The following is a 14,836-nucleotide window of genomic DNA, read 5'->3' as shown; positions in this document are numbered from 1 at the left end:
ATCCAGCACAGCACATACTGTAGGTCTATCTGATACAGTGTAACAAGAACCAAATGATTATAATTCCTTTGCATGCCACTCTACATGCCACTCTTTACCCCTGTCACTCAGCTGTGTGAGGGTGAGTCAGAGGGGGTTTTCAGAGACATTCAATGGTGAGTATTAATCATTTATATCCAGGCTGTATCACATCCGGCTGTGATTGGGAGTCCCACAGGGCGGTGCACTATTGGCCCAGCGTCGTCCGGGGTAGGCCGTCATTGTAAATAAGAATTTGTTCTTAACTCACTTGCCTAGTTAAATAAAGGTAAAATATATTTTTTAAATAAAAAATAATAAATGATATGGTAGTAATACAAGTTTCTGTGTGTGAGAGTAACAAAACATCCTGGTGTGTACATTAGGGATTCATATTTTCCTGAAAATATACTAAGTTTCAATATCGGGAATAATTTATATTTATCCAGAGAGTCCTGGGAAATACCCCAAAAATCTGAAGTGCCCATTTAAAGCATTTAAAACCAAGATATGGTCACTATGCCAGGGATCTCCCCAAATAAGAGGGCCCTGCGACACCTTTTTGGTTTGGCTGCTGTAAAGACTTCAGAGCAAATGAAACTGATATTTAGTAATGATAGAGTAACTATCTTTGATCGCCAATGACATTGGAGTGATTTGCGAATATTCCTCAATTAATTCAGGGCATTTCATCTCGACACAGAGCACACCCCAAGTATAGCGTTGTCGATTCATACAAACTTTGTAACGGCAGTCAAACGACTGAAATGACCCAAGTTCCTAAACTTGCTAGATAACCTTCAACGAATTACAGAATATCTCCTAAATTTGGCTAAATCAAGTTGATGCAGATAGCAGATCAGCTCATGAATAACGAGATGAAGAGTGGAAATAGTTTAAATATCAAGGTTTCGTAAGGAGATATAAAAATATCCATATCTACTCTCATACCATTTGTTGATCACACATTCTCTACCGAAGCCCTCATATGGGCAGCAAGTATGGGACAGCGCAGGGAAGCGGAAGAAATGTTATAGCGGTATTTTGACATGCATAGGCGATAACGCAACCTATGGATTACATTATAAAGTTACACATTTTTATGTGAGACAGGAGTCAAGATTATGGGTTTCAGTGGGATTGGAACTGGATAGGAAAATAGCCTAGGCTTTAGGACGGGAGAACATATAATTTCCCCTGATGCCTCTCTGAATTGTTAACAGACTTCATGTCTGTGACAGAGATACCCATGTAGTGAATTGTTCATTGGCCTATCAAATGTCTGAAGAGTCACAATGAAAGCACAAGGAGAAACAATTTATTTTATAGGCTATATTGTAGGGGTTTCCGGTAGGGTTTATTAATGACATTTGTGTCTTGTGTGCAGTCCGGTTGTGTTAATTATGAGTGTGCTTTAAATTTATGATGACTAAATACTCTAGGCTAAAGGCTTCCATAAGATAACCTGTTTGGATAATGTTCTATTACATGTTGTGTATTTTGTGGAACTGTATTAGTGCCGACATTGGGGAATTTATTTTTAATTTCCCAGTTCTTTTAATGTTGGGGGGAAATATGAAGAGTGTTCCCGGGATCCTGGTTACTAATGTTAATCCCTAGTGTGCATGTGTAGTTGAAACATTTTGACTGACACATGCATGTTGCTGATTCACTAGCCAGACATTTACTAACCCATCATCGGATTCAGGGCAGAACCCATAAGCCTGCTGTTGGAAACCATTTCTGACAATGGTCCAGCTGAAACGGGCATTAAAGCAGTCACACATAAGGCCTTTTCACACTGCATTGTTCTTAGCCCCGGGCTATCTTAACCCCAAGCTAGACTGGCCGTGGGCTATCTTAACCTGTGTTCACACAAGCATTTGTTAACCTTGAACTAAGCTTTAGCCCTGGGCTAAGGATTCACACTTGTATTCTAAAGCCCTGGGCTAACGGACAAACAACATGCCACCAACATTCTAGCTCTGATGCGACCAATGTTGTAAGCAATAATTATCGACACATTATTTGATCTTGCTTCTAGCCTAGCATTTGATTTCCATCAGCGATTGTTTGTATAAACCTTGCTGTCTGATCTGGGGGAAATGTTTCACTGTTGAAATTCGAACTTTCCCCTGTACAGGGAATGCCGTAAAGTTTGTAGCTTTGGTTAATGATGGAGAGTCAACTCCAAAATAATCGATTCTTCGACTCCTTGCCCGTCAACTCCCGGTGTCGACTTCTATTTCTGGGTGTCAAGCTTAGATTTTGCTCAGAATCGACTTCTCGAATTCTAAGATTTAGTATTTTTGAAACATAGGAGACTGAGTAGTTCCGTAGGCTTCTTCCGAGAACACAAACTCTCACATCTTTCACAGCAAAGGAAGAGCGAGGTAGCTAGGGAGAGAGGGGAGGGGCACAGCCAGACATAGGTAGGCAAGTCGGCCACCAGACACAGTCAGAACCGGGCATTGGTAATCAAAAGCTATATTTCGAACTGAACACACACTCGCATCTTTCATAGTGAAGCGAAAGAGCAGGTGACCAAGAGGGGGAGAAAGATGAGGGGCAGGCAGGCAGACAGAGTCGGAACCGTGCACATAGGCTATTGCTTGGTAATCTGTATCTCGCAATGTTTTGTCTTGCAATGCCTTGTAAATTCACCAAAATTGAAAGAAGAAAATTATGAATTATAGGGGGCAGTTTGTCTAATCCCATGCGAATTGTCCTCTGGATTAACGCACATGCTTGGATAATAATTACATAACCAACGTCTCTAGTAATAGGCCTAATAGTCCCGTCTGCATAGGCTATAGCTATAACCCTCAGTGGCTATAACACAGCAAAGAATAGACTTATGGGTTTAGAGAGTGCACCGCATCATCCCATGGGATGCGCACAGCAGAAATATCATTGAAATACTCTAGTTCCTACTAAGGTTGCAAAAAGCCCAGGGCTAAGGAGACTGGAATAAGGTGCAGTGTGAACGCGCCTATATTGATTTAAATCATGGGCTTTATCATTTCAGATTATATGTTGTTCTCAGACATCAAAGGTCTCTCCCACTTCCCTCAAACAGTGGCCTTTAATCCTTTTCAGCTCACGACATAAAAGAGAATACGGTGGTTTCTCTCATACTATCTAGAACCAAACGGGTTCTACATAGAACCAAAAAGGGTTCTTCTTTTAGGTTCTAGATAGCACCTTTTTTTCTAAGAGCGTAGCAGCAATGACATCCATACTTGGTACAATTAAAGCCCCCTCTACCACACTTCACTCAATGGCTGGTGCTTTGGGTGTATTGCAAAACATCTGGCCAAGTCCTTATCACCATGGGAAAATGTTGGAGGACAAGCCTCTGTGTTATCCAAGCTGCGGGGCCCAGTCTCAGTCTGGCACAAATGTCTGCCATTAGTGTGGTGTGGGGTTTTATTTTGAACAGCATCAGACTGAAGACGTGCTTCTCATTACTGGAGAATTAGCCGAGGCGATGGGCCTTGTGCCCTCCACTCCCTGCTTTCGTGAGAGTTGGATCTACAGCCTTCTCCTCAGACGCCAAGTTCCCACGAAAACACATTACCAAATTAGGCGGAACTGAGTAAAGTTGCTAAATTCAATCATGTCTAGGGAGGGGGTGTCAGACTGCAATGAGGCACAAGGAACAGTTGGGTAAGTTGTTGATTTCTCTTTCTCATTGTTGTGTGAGTAACTTAGTTAGCCTACTCTCAAAAGCACTGGGGGATTAAGGGAGAGACAAAGAGCTTTTCAATGGATACATATGTCTGAAAGGAAAAATCCACCCAAAACCACCAATTCTTATCATTTACAGTGATAAATAACACTAATATGTGAGAACAATATTTTTGGTGAACAAATTTTTCATTTTGTCGTTATAATAAGTTTGGTAGAAACATGTGAAAATCATTGTGGAAATCTGTTGCAGCTCAAGTCAACTACGAAACCCACAATGCAATGCTCTCTCCAAGGGCTGGCTGGCTAGCTAGCAAACGTAAGTACACACAATAACACCAAAGTCAATATCAGCATGTGAAGTAGCTAGTTACCTGTAAAATCGCCTAAACAAATTGCACTATATATTTAGGAGTCTACAATCTCACCATGTTCAACCTGCAGATCAACGCCTTGCAGAGTGGAGTCTGATATGCACAACATTCACGGCACCATGCAATGCTCCCTAGATTGAAGAGGCAGACAAATAGGAGAAATGCCGCGGACCCTCTGTTAAATTACATTTCTCGAGGTAGGAATATTGCAAAAATATGATCAATGGCTCATTCGAGAGAAGGCAGCCTCCCGCGTTATGATATCGGCACGTATTGAAATCTGACATGTTTTCGTGATCTAAAAGGGGTCCTATTAACTTCCAGTGTACTGAGAGCAACTTTATCACAATGCTACGTCATGCCGGCCAAATTACTGCCTGCTTGAACGGCAATAGCTCAGATACACATAAAAACATAAAATCAAATCAAATTTGATTTGTCACATACGCCGAATACAACAGGTGTAGGTAGACCTTACCGTGAAATTCTTACTTACAAGCCCATAACCAACAATGAAATGCTTACTTACAAGCCCTTAACCAACAATGCAGTTCAAGAAATAGAGTTAAGAAAATATTTACTAAATAAACTGAAGTAAAAAATGTAATGAAAAGTAACAATATAATAACAAGGCTATATACAGGGGGGACTGGTACCGATTCAATGTGCGGGGGTACAGGTTAGTTGAGGTAATTGGTCCCGTGTGGCTCAGGCTCAGTTGGTAGAGCATGGCGCTTGCAACGCCAGGGTTGTGGGTTCATTTCCCACGGGGGGACCAGGGTTCAATTCCCACGGGGGGACCAGGATGAATATGTATGAACTTTCCAATTTGTAAGTCGCTCTGGATAAGAGCGTCTGCTAAATGACTTAAATGTAAATGTAATTTGTACATGTAGATTGGGGTAAAGTGACTATGCATAGATAATAAACAGCGAGTAGCAGCAGTGTAAAAACAAAGGGGGGGGGGGGGGGGGCATTTTATTAATTGTTTAATTGTTCAGCAGTCTTATGGCTTGGGGGTAGAAGCTGATAAGGAGCCTTTTGGAACTAGACTTGGCGCTCCTGTGCCCCTTGCCGTGCAGCAGCAGAGAGAACAGTCAATGACTTGGGTGACTGGAGTCTCTGACAATTGTTTGGGCCTTCCTCTGACACCGCCTAGTATATAGGTCCTGTATGTCAGGAAGCTTGGCCCCAGCGATGCAAAGGGCCCTACGCACTACCCTCTGTAGCACCTTACGGTCGGATGCCGAGCAGTTGCCATGCCAGGTGGTGATGCAACCGGTCAGGATGCTCTCGATGGTGCAGATGTAGAACTTTTTGAGGATCTGGGGACCCATGCCAAATCTTTTCAATCTCCTGAGGGGTGAAAGCTGTTGTCGTGCCCTCTTCACAACTGTCTTGGTGTGTTTGGACCATGATAGTTTGTTGGTGATGTGGATACCAAGGAACTTCAAACTCTCGACCCGCACCACTACAGCCCCGTCAATGTTAATGGGGGCCTGTTCGGCCCTCCTTTTCCTGTAGTCCACAATCAGCTCCGTTGACTTGCTGACATTGAGGGAGAGGTTGTTGTCCTGGCAGTGTCTCTGACCTCCTCCCTATAGGCTGTCTCATCATTGTCGGTGATCAGGTTTACCACTGTTGTGTCGTCAGCAAATTTTATGATGGTGTTGTGCTTAGCCACACAGTCATGGGTGAACAGGGAGTACAGGAGTGGACTAGGCACGCACCCATGAGGGCCCCAGTGTTGAGTATCAGCGTGGCAGATGTGTTGTTGCCTGCCCTTACCACCTGGGGGCTGCCCGTCAGGAAGTCCAGGATCCAGTTGCAGAGGGAGGTGTTTAGTCCCAGGGTCCTTAGCTTAGGGATGAGCTTTGTGGGCACTATGGTGTTGAACGCTAAGCTGTAGTCAATGAATAGCATTCTCACACAGGTGTTCCTTTTGTCCAGGTGGGAAAGGGCAGTGTGGAATGCGATTGAGATTGCGTCATCTGTGGATCTGTTGGGGCGGTATGCGAATTAGGGTGGGTCTAGGGTTTCCGGGATGATGGTGTTGACGTGAGTCATAACCAGCCTTTCAAAGCACTTCATGGCTATCGACGTGAGTGGTACGGGCGCTAGTCATTTAGGCAGAAATGACCCCGGGAATCGATTGAACATCACTCAGAGATGCACAAAAACAATAACATAAAAAATGGGTGAATCTTTACTTTAAGGCTCTGCTTATGTACGTTTATAACATTAGTGAAGAACGATAGCATTTACCACTGTGTAATAAACAAAATATTGTCTAGCTACCAACCACTAAAAAGTTAAGATTAATTACGTATGTGGGTGGTTATTTTTAACACCCAAGCATACACTAACCTGACATAGTATAAGTTTAAAAAATGCATGAAACTAGAACCCCTACATACAGGTCTTGACGAGAAGAAGAAAAAACTGTCGGGGGAGGTTCTCTTCTGCACTGTTCAACCAATCCAGTAAATGTGGAGGAATAGTTCAGATGGAATGTCGCCTTGTTAACGTCCAAAAGCAGAAGTCGCGTCACAGGCTCTCTTTTTGTTGGGGACTAGGCAGAGACTAAGCATACACAAGCACAAGGACAACAAGCATGGCCTTAATAATTGGATTTGTCTGCCAGTCCAATTGAAAGCCATTAAAATGTTCCCTCAATAAAATATAGCTATTTTTAGAGATTGCCTTCAAACATAATGGTCATGGTTGTGTTATTTATTTGCCAATCTGCTACCATCTTTTCACTTTAAAATATCTACTTAAAAAGACGACGCTGGATTAACACATGTAGTTAAATTGAAACTACAAAGTAATTAAAAACACAAATAAAGATGGAAGAGGTAAGCAGTTGGTAGAGCCACTGCAGTACTGAACTGGTGCCAATGTTCCCACTCAGATTGGCATGGAGGGGGTTTATTCTTGCCATTGAGGAAGTCGAGAAGGGTTTGATGAGGTAAATTGGATTGGGAGAGAAAAAGCATAGAGGATAAATCAGATTAAAATGATAGTCTCTCAAACCAATTAGGATTAGCCATCATACAAGGAGTCAAAGAGGTCATACACACATGCGCATCACAGCCCATCCTTCAGATGCCAAAGTTAAGACAATATGTACAGTGCACTCTTTAGCTTAGCTATAACACAGATGAGCAAATTCAGTAGTACAGAAATGTCCACCATGAGACATATCTACCCTAAGGGCATAGCAAGGGAATGGTCTAAACAAGCTGTCTGTATTGCGTTTCAGCATCCCTCAGTATAGATGTCCAAAAAAGAAAAAATGCAGAGGAAACACCTTAAACATACACCCCGCTCACGAAAATGGATCGCTCCTACAGTGAGTCACGTGGCTGTGGCTTGGTATATAAAGCATGCAGACAGGCATCGAAGCATTCAGTTACTATTCGATTGGCCATTGGAATGGGCAAAACAAGTGACCTAAGCAAATTTGGGCGTGGTATGATTGTCGGTGCCAGGAACGCCGGATCCAGTGTCTCAGAAATGGCCGCCCTCCTGGGCTTTTTACGCACGACAGTGTCTAGGGTTTCCCCAGAATGGTGCGACAAACAAAAAACATCCAGTCAGCAGCAGTCTCAGGGGCAAAAACAGCTCGTTGATGAGAGCGGTCAAAGGAGAATGGCAAGAATCGTGCAAATTAACAGGCGGGCCACAAACAGACAAATAACGGTGCAGTAAAAAACAGATATACCTTATTTACATAGTTATTCAGACCCTTTGCTATGAGACTCGAAATTGAGCTCAGGTGCATCCTGTTTCCATTGATCATCCTTGAGATGTTTCTACAACTTGATTGGAGTCCACCTGTGGTATGTTCAATTGGTGATTTGGAAAGGCACACACCTGTCTATATAAGGTCTATATAAGGTCCAATGCATGTCAGTGCAAAGACCAAGCCATTGTGTCGAGGCAGAGATCTGGGGAAGGGTACCAAAAAAAGTATGCAGCATTGAAGGTCCCCAAGAACACAGTGGCCTTCATCATTCTTAAATGGAAGAAGTTTGGAACCACCAAGACTTTTCCTAGAGCTGGCCGCCTGGCCAAACGGAACAATCGGGGGAGAAGGGCCTTGGCCAGGGAGGTGACCAAGATCCGATGATCTCTCTAACAGAGCTCCAGAGTTCCTCTGTGGAGATGGGAGAACCTTCCAGAAGGACAACCATCTCTGCAGCACTCCACAAATCCGGCCTTTATGGTAGAGTGGCCAGAAAGAAGCCACTCCTCAGTAAAAGGCACATGACAGCCCGCTTGGAGTTTGCCAAAAGGCACCTAAAGGACTCAAGACCATGAGAAACAAGATTCTCTGGTCTGATGAAACCAAGATTGAACTCTGTGGCCTCAATACCAAGAGTCAAATCTGGAGGAAACCTTGCACCATCTCTACGGTGAAGCATGGTGGTGGCAGCATCATGCCGTGGGGATGTTTTTCAGCAGCAGGGACTGGGAGACTAGTCAGGATCGAGGGAAAGATGAACAGAGCAAAGTACAGAGAGATCCTTGATGAAAACCTGCTCCAGAGCCCTCAGGTCCTCAGACTGGGGTGAAGGTTCACCTTCCAACAGGACAATAACCTTAAGCACACAGACAAGACAACACAGGAGTGGCTTTGGGGCAAGTCTCTGAGTGTCCTTGAGTGGCCCAGCCAGAGCCCGGACTTGAACCCGATCGAACATCTCTGGAGAGACCTGAAAATATCTGTGCAGCAATCCTCCCCATCCAACCTAACAGAGCTTGAGAGGATCTGCAGTGAAGAATGGGAGAAACTCCCCAAATACAGGTGTGCCAAGCTTGTAGCATTATACCCAAGAAGGCTCGAGGCAGTAATCGCTGCCAAAGGTGCTTCAACAAAGTACTGAGTAAAGGGTCTGAATATTTATGTAAATGTAATTTTTCTGTTTTGATGTTTTATACATTTGCAAATATTTATAGAAACCTTGTTTTTGCTTTATCATTATGGGGTATTGTGTGTATATTGAACAAGGCTGTAACGTAACAAAATGTGGAAAAAGTCAAGGGGTCTGAAAACTTTCCAAATGCACTGGGAAAGATGTGGACATCTGAAGGGTGCAATTAAAATTAGAGTGATTGGATGATTTGACGATGCAATTGGAGTCCAGTACAAAAGGAAGACGCTATATTGTATTTTAATGTTTTCCACCAGGTCCTCCAACTAGGTGAGGGGGTGGTAAAAAAAATAAAATAAAAAGGGGATTAGAAATTATGCATGTTATTTGATAGACTAATCTGTCTGCTAGTTTCATAGCTGATCTATCCCCCACCCCCAAAAAAGAAAGAAAAAATGCAACAGTTTGTTCCCACTCTCGCTATCTGTCAGAACGATCTTCTTGACCCTAACCAGTCAGGCTTCAAGTCACTCAATCGAGACCGCTCTTCTCTATGTCACAAAGGCTCTGCCACCCTGCCAAAGCGGACTCTCTCTCCTCTGTTCTCATTCCCCTATTTATATCCGCTGCCCTTGACACCGTGAACCACAAGATCCTCCTCTCCACCCTCTTTGGGCTGGGATTCTAAGGCTCTGCACACTTTTGGATTGCATCCTACCTGGCATGTCGCTCCTACCAGGTGATGTGGAGAGGAATTGTGTCTGCACCACTTACTCTCACTATTGGTGTCCCCCAGGGCTCGCTTCTATGCCCTCTCTTCTTCTCTCTATACACCAAGTCACTTGGCTCTATCATATCCTCACATGGTCTCTCTGCGGTCTCACCTCTAAAATCACCACACAATGTTACCAATGACTGTATATATGAACGGACAAAGCCATCAATCACGTGACACCATTGATTTCTAAGTGAAGAATCAATAGCGCATTGAAGCCAAATTAATTTGGTTAAGATGGCGTCTCATGGAGGGATAACATGCACAGTTTGAGCTATTCCAGTAAGCAACTAAATTATCCTTATAACTTCTTCTGTGTGCAATTTTTAAATAATCTGTTCAAGGACATACATCTGGTGTATTAGAACTAATTACTGGTACCATGATTGTCTTCCAAAATGTTTTTATTGACCACGAAGATTGCCATTTTCCATTCACTATAATGGGGGATCGTGTTTTCTGCTAACAATGCCTACAGTGCTGCGTTTGGCCTTGTACTTCCGTGGCTTCAGTGACAGGGGTCAGTCGTACTTCATGAATGTTACAAATGCAAAAACATATTCTATTTGTGTGATCTACTATCTCAAAATGTTGACTTACATATCTCAAAATGTTTAGATAGTATCGACATTAAAAAGAAATTGTGGCAGGAATGGCTTCCATAGTTTTACATGGCTCAGTGCAGCCATGTCCCTTTGCTATTGTGAATGTAAAAACGGTCTTAGCTGCTTGGACTTTGTCAATAGACCCAGTGGCTCAGATTTCTTCTAACCCAAAGCCATTGTTAATATTCAAGTGTGGTCAAAGATAAGGTCTCATATGGACAGAAAATCAACAAAGGCAACTAGATGTTATGGATCAAATTAAAGAAAATTTGCCAATAAACAGTAATATCATCCAACAAAATGCAAAAACAACGATACAGGAGGCCCGAAGAATATATATTTTCTGACTGGACAACAAGTAAGTCTCAAAACAAAAAAAATCTATGAAATCCAATTCCATGAACAGGCAGAGAGTGCTCTCAAAGATTTCAATGCAAGCCGCCTTCGCAGTTCTCAAAAGCTAGACAACCATTGTGTAGATTGCATACCACTGATTGTTCATGGCATCATATGATACCAGTATAGCATACAATGCTTTAAACAGGAGGAAGAGCTTAGAGGAGTGAATAGCCTCTAAGCCCACTGAAACACACGTTTTTCAGCTCAGTGAAAGGCATTGAGCTAATTTCACTCACAGTGGTCATGCTAAACTTATTTCTTAGGAACAACACTTCACTAATACATGCTTCTACAATGAGGTTAACAACAAGGAGTAGCAGGAGATATTGGCCTAGGCCTATCTATCAATGTGTGTTTAAAGGTCTTGAGTAGCTTTAAGTAGCTTGCCGGGTGGTGTGTGATTATCCTGCTCGCTACAGCATTAGGGAGCAGTGCAGCTGGTCAGGCAGGAGCATTCGGGGTGAAGGACATTTCTTCAGGATGGAGTAGATGTGGCCTAAGGAGATCAACCCAAGGCCCTCTCAATTGGCGACTACAGGCTCTGGTGAAAAACCATGGCCCAACATACTGTACACACTGTGTTTGTCTGCCTACAGTCCCTAATTGCATATTCTGAAGATTTTTTCCTTTATATTCAATAAAAAAAAGTTTTAATAAGTGTGTTATTACCAGGGGATAATCAGCTTATTACTTAGCAGGCTAAGTGATTATTGGATGTTAATGTTGAGCCTAATACACATTATTAACAGGATCATAAAACAACTCTAGTCTATTTAAAGTAATGATCAGTCCGAGGCTGGAAGAATAGGTTGGGAAGTGAGATGTTAATTTGCTGACGTTATAACTGGACTGCACAGTAACTAGCTGAGAACAGAGCAGAACCTAATATGGATGGGAGAGGAGAGATCGACTCAGGCAATAGGACTGAAAGGAAGTCTGTATTTTGCTGAAATACATGAATAACACACTCAAGTGGCCTTTGTACGGAGGTAGCGTGAGTCATGGCCACAGAGACAATAAAAGTCCCTCTGTCATGAGTTGAAGCTGTTTAACCTTTTGATCCTCTTCGTAAGTACTGTGGGTTTGGCCATTCGGTTCCTGGTAAAACCAAAGCATCATATATAGGCTATTTAAAAACATTGGAAACTTTTAGTTGTAATTGCCATTTATACACATGTAATATGACAACCTCTGTTTACAGAATGAGTCTCATGGAAAATGTGCATTACCTAGTTCCTGTTATTTTGTTCTCCAGCCAGGGAAGTTTAAATAGAAACAGAGAAAAAAAACACAGACCATTTGACTAATGGCTCTACAGTCATTCGTCTAGCATTGGGAGCAGTTCTTTTAAATCTACAACAGAGGAAAATGTGTCACTCCAATCGCTAAATTGAAACTCTAGGCAGATTGAATGTCTAGGATCCATCTTCAAAATATATAATTGTTTTTATTTAACCTTTATTTAACTAGGCAAGTCAGTTAAGAACAAATTCTTATTTACAATGATGACCTAACCCGGCCAAACCGTAACACGGACAATGCTGGGCCAATTGTGTGCCGCCCTATGGGACTCCAAATCACGGCCGGTTGTGATACAGCCTGGAATCGAACCAGGGTCTGTAGTGACGTCTCTAGCACTGAGATGCAATGTCTTAGACCGCTGCGCCATTCAGGACCCCGAAACATCATGATGTTTGATCTCCAGGAATGTATGAAATTGGCCTAAATGACTTCTGAAAATATAAGGGCAACAGTATGAAAATGTCAAGTTATTGAAATGTCAGCTGTTGTGGTCTACATAAGCAAGCATAACATGTGAATTCATCTCCAGATTTATGAGGTGGAAGTTGTTTGGGACAGTTTTGTCATGTCACACTGTATGTGAAAACAATTTACTTTCCCTGTTGAATGATTAAAAAAATTAATTAGGCCTAACCCTATATTAAAATATATATATTTTTCTATTCCTGGTTCATGTTAATTGGAACATACTATAATAGAAGATCTACTACTCTGTTAGTACACCGTTTTCCACTTTACCAATTAGTTCATTTTAAAAGGTTTATCTCTATGACCTCAAAATACTTGCAAACGCTTCCTCCCCCACATCCATGTGTCAAAACAGCAGGGGTCACCCCAACAGCGCCAAATGTTTAGAGCAAAGATAAAAATGCTTTCGAGGAGAAAGAAAGCCACTGATTGCCATTGCAATCGGTATACACTCGTTGCCACCATGGCACTTGGCACAATATCAATTTATAGAGAGCAAACTATATGGCAACTAAGACAGTAAGAACCAACTTAAGGTCCTCAAAAACCACAACGTCGTAGACACATGCGCTCATTTTGAATGAAACATCACATTGCTTTAGGTTCGTTCGATAGATAGACCATAACCGCAAGAGGACTTCAAAGCAAAGCATTATATTTTTCAAAAGCAAAACCAATAAACCTGCAGTGGGCGCGTTGTATAAAGCGGAAGTTATAAACATACAATTACTAAGTTTTACATGTTAGTAGTTCAGTTATCGCGAGCTGCGGCGCTACATTTGGAAACACGGAAAGTATGTTGCATACCACAACAAACCCGGTATAAGAATGGCCAATTCTTAGATATAATTGCGAAATACTGTACCTTGTCGACGCAACTCCAGTAAATCCATGCAGCAACTTGTACACTTTTCACGATGTTCCGTCGTTGCCCAACTTGTAGGAAGGACTGCTGTGACGTTGCGGGATTCTATGGAGCGGGGAAAGAGAGGAGAGAGATCATGGGAGGATGGAGGCGACTGTTTTCCTGAGGAGTGCGGGGAGGCTCAATGGTAGACTTCATGCTGAACTCTAGCGAAGACGACATTTTTTTGCCTCCTTTATTTTACACCCACCTGTAATAATACGATTGACACAATGTATCAGCTTATCAATTATACAATGTATCAGATACTCAATGTAACACGAACAGTTGAATCACTTTATTTTGATGGTGAACTCAATAGGGCATTTGAAGAAATTGTTTTTATTTCTAAATACTGACTCAAACAGAAAGAGATGGGACACATGTCAAAACTACAAAATTACAAAGCTATGTTTACATTACATCAACACTGAACCAAAATATAAACGCAACATGCAGTGTTATTCCCCTTTTTCATGAGCTGAAATAAAAAATCCTAGAAATGTTCCATATGCACAAAAATCGTATTTCTCTCAAATGTTGTGCACAAATTCATCTCTGTTCGTGAGCATTTCTCCTATGCCAAGATATTCCATCCACCTGACAGGTGTGGCATATCAAGAAGCCGATTAAACAGAATGATCATTACACAGGTGCACCTTGTGCTGGGGGACAATAAAAGGCCACTTGAAAATGTGCAGTTTTGTCACACAACACAATGCCACAGATGTCTCAAGTTGAGGGAGCGTGCAATTGGCATGCTGACTGCAGGAATGCCCACCACAGCTGTTGTCAGGGAATTGAATGTTAATTTCTCTACCATAAGCTGCCTCCAACGCCGTTCTAGAGAATTTGGCAGTACGTCCAACCGCAGACCATGTGTAACTACGCCAACCCAGGACCTCCATATCCGTCTTCTTCACCTGCGGGATCAGTATACTTCAGTGTTACACAATTTCAGAAGACATGTTGAATGAAATCAGGTGTCAGGACCATCATGTTGCCTACCCAGAGGTATAAGGAGTTGGGCAACATAACACTAGCTACTACCAATATTAATAATAGACTAGCCTAGTCTTTATTTAACATTAATGAAGCCAAAGTAGGCAGAGATTAATAGCCCTGTGGTCACCTCCATGCTTAATGCATTGACATCTAGCCCCCCGGAGGCCATTCCCTAGACTTCAATTATAAACTGGTGAGGTTGGGAACGTTCCTTTAAAATCAATTTTCACTGTATAATCTGTTGAGTTTCTTATGGTTTCTATGCATAACAGTCATAAGCTTGTGTCAATCCTCCACATTGGCACGGTAACATAAAACAGCACACTGTTGTTGGGTTCTTGGGAGCCAATAAGAGTCTCTTCTGCATCATGTGGACAGGATGTATTGTGCTATACAGAAAGGGTAAAACTTCAGCG

The 14,836-nt window shown here is 42.3% G+C and overlaps 1 protein-coding gene across 1 annotated transcript in view; it reads right to left on the bottom strand.

Annotated features, from left to right (window-relative positions):
- The window catches only part of LOC120054105 (solute carrier family 45 member 3-like), a 50,084-nt gene extending 36,497 nt beyond the window's left edge, over window positions 1–13,587 (bottom strand). The window contains exon 1 of the mRNA XM_039001493.1: window positions 13,377–13,587. The gene's annotated coding sequence lies outside the window, so the exon portion shown is untranslated. The remainder of the gene's footprint in view (window positions 1–13,376) is intronic.
- Window positions 13,588–14,836: the final 1,249 nt, after the last annotated feature.

This window comes from Salvelinus namaycush, chromosome 9, assembly GCF_016432855.1.
Source record: "Salvelinus namaycush isolate Seneca chromosome 9, SaNama_1.0, whole genome shotgun sequence".
NCBI classification, from domain to species: domain Eukaryota; kingdom Metazoa; phylum Chordata; class Actinopteri; order Salmoniformes; family Salmonidae; genus Salvelinus; species Salvelinus namaycush.
The sequence above is the reverse complement of the archived record's forward strand: the minus strand, read 5'-3'. Positions and strand labels throughout refer to the sequence as shown.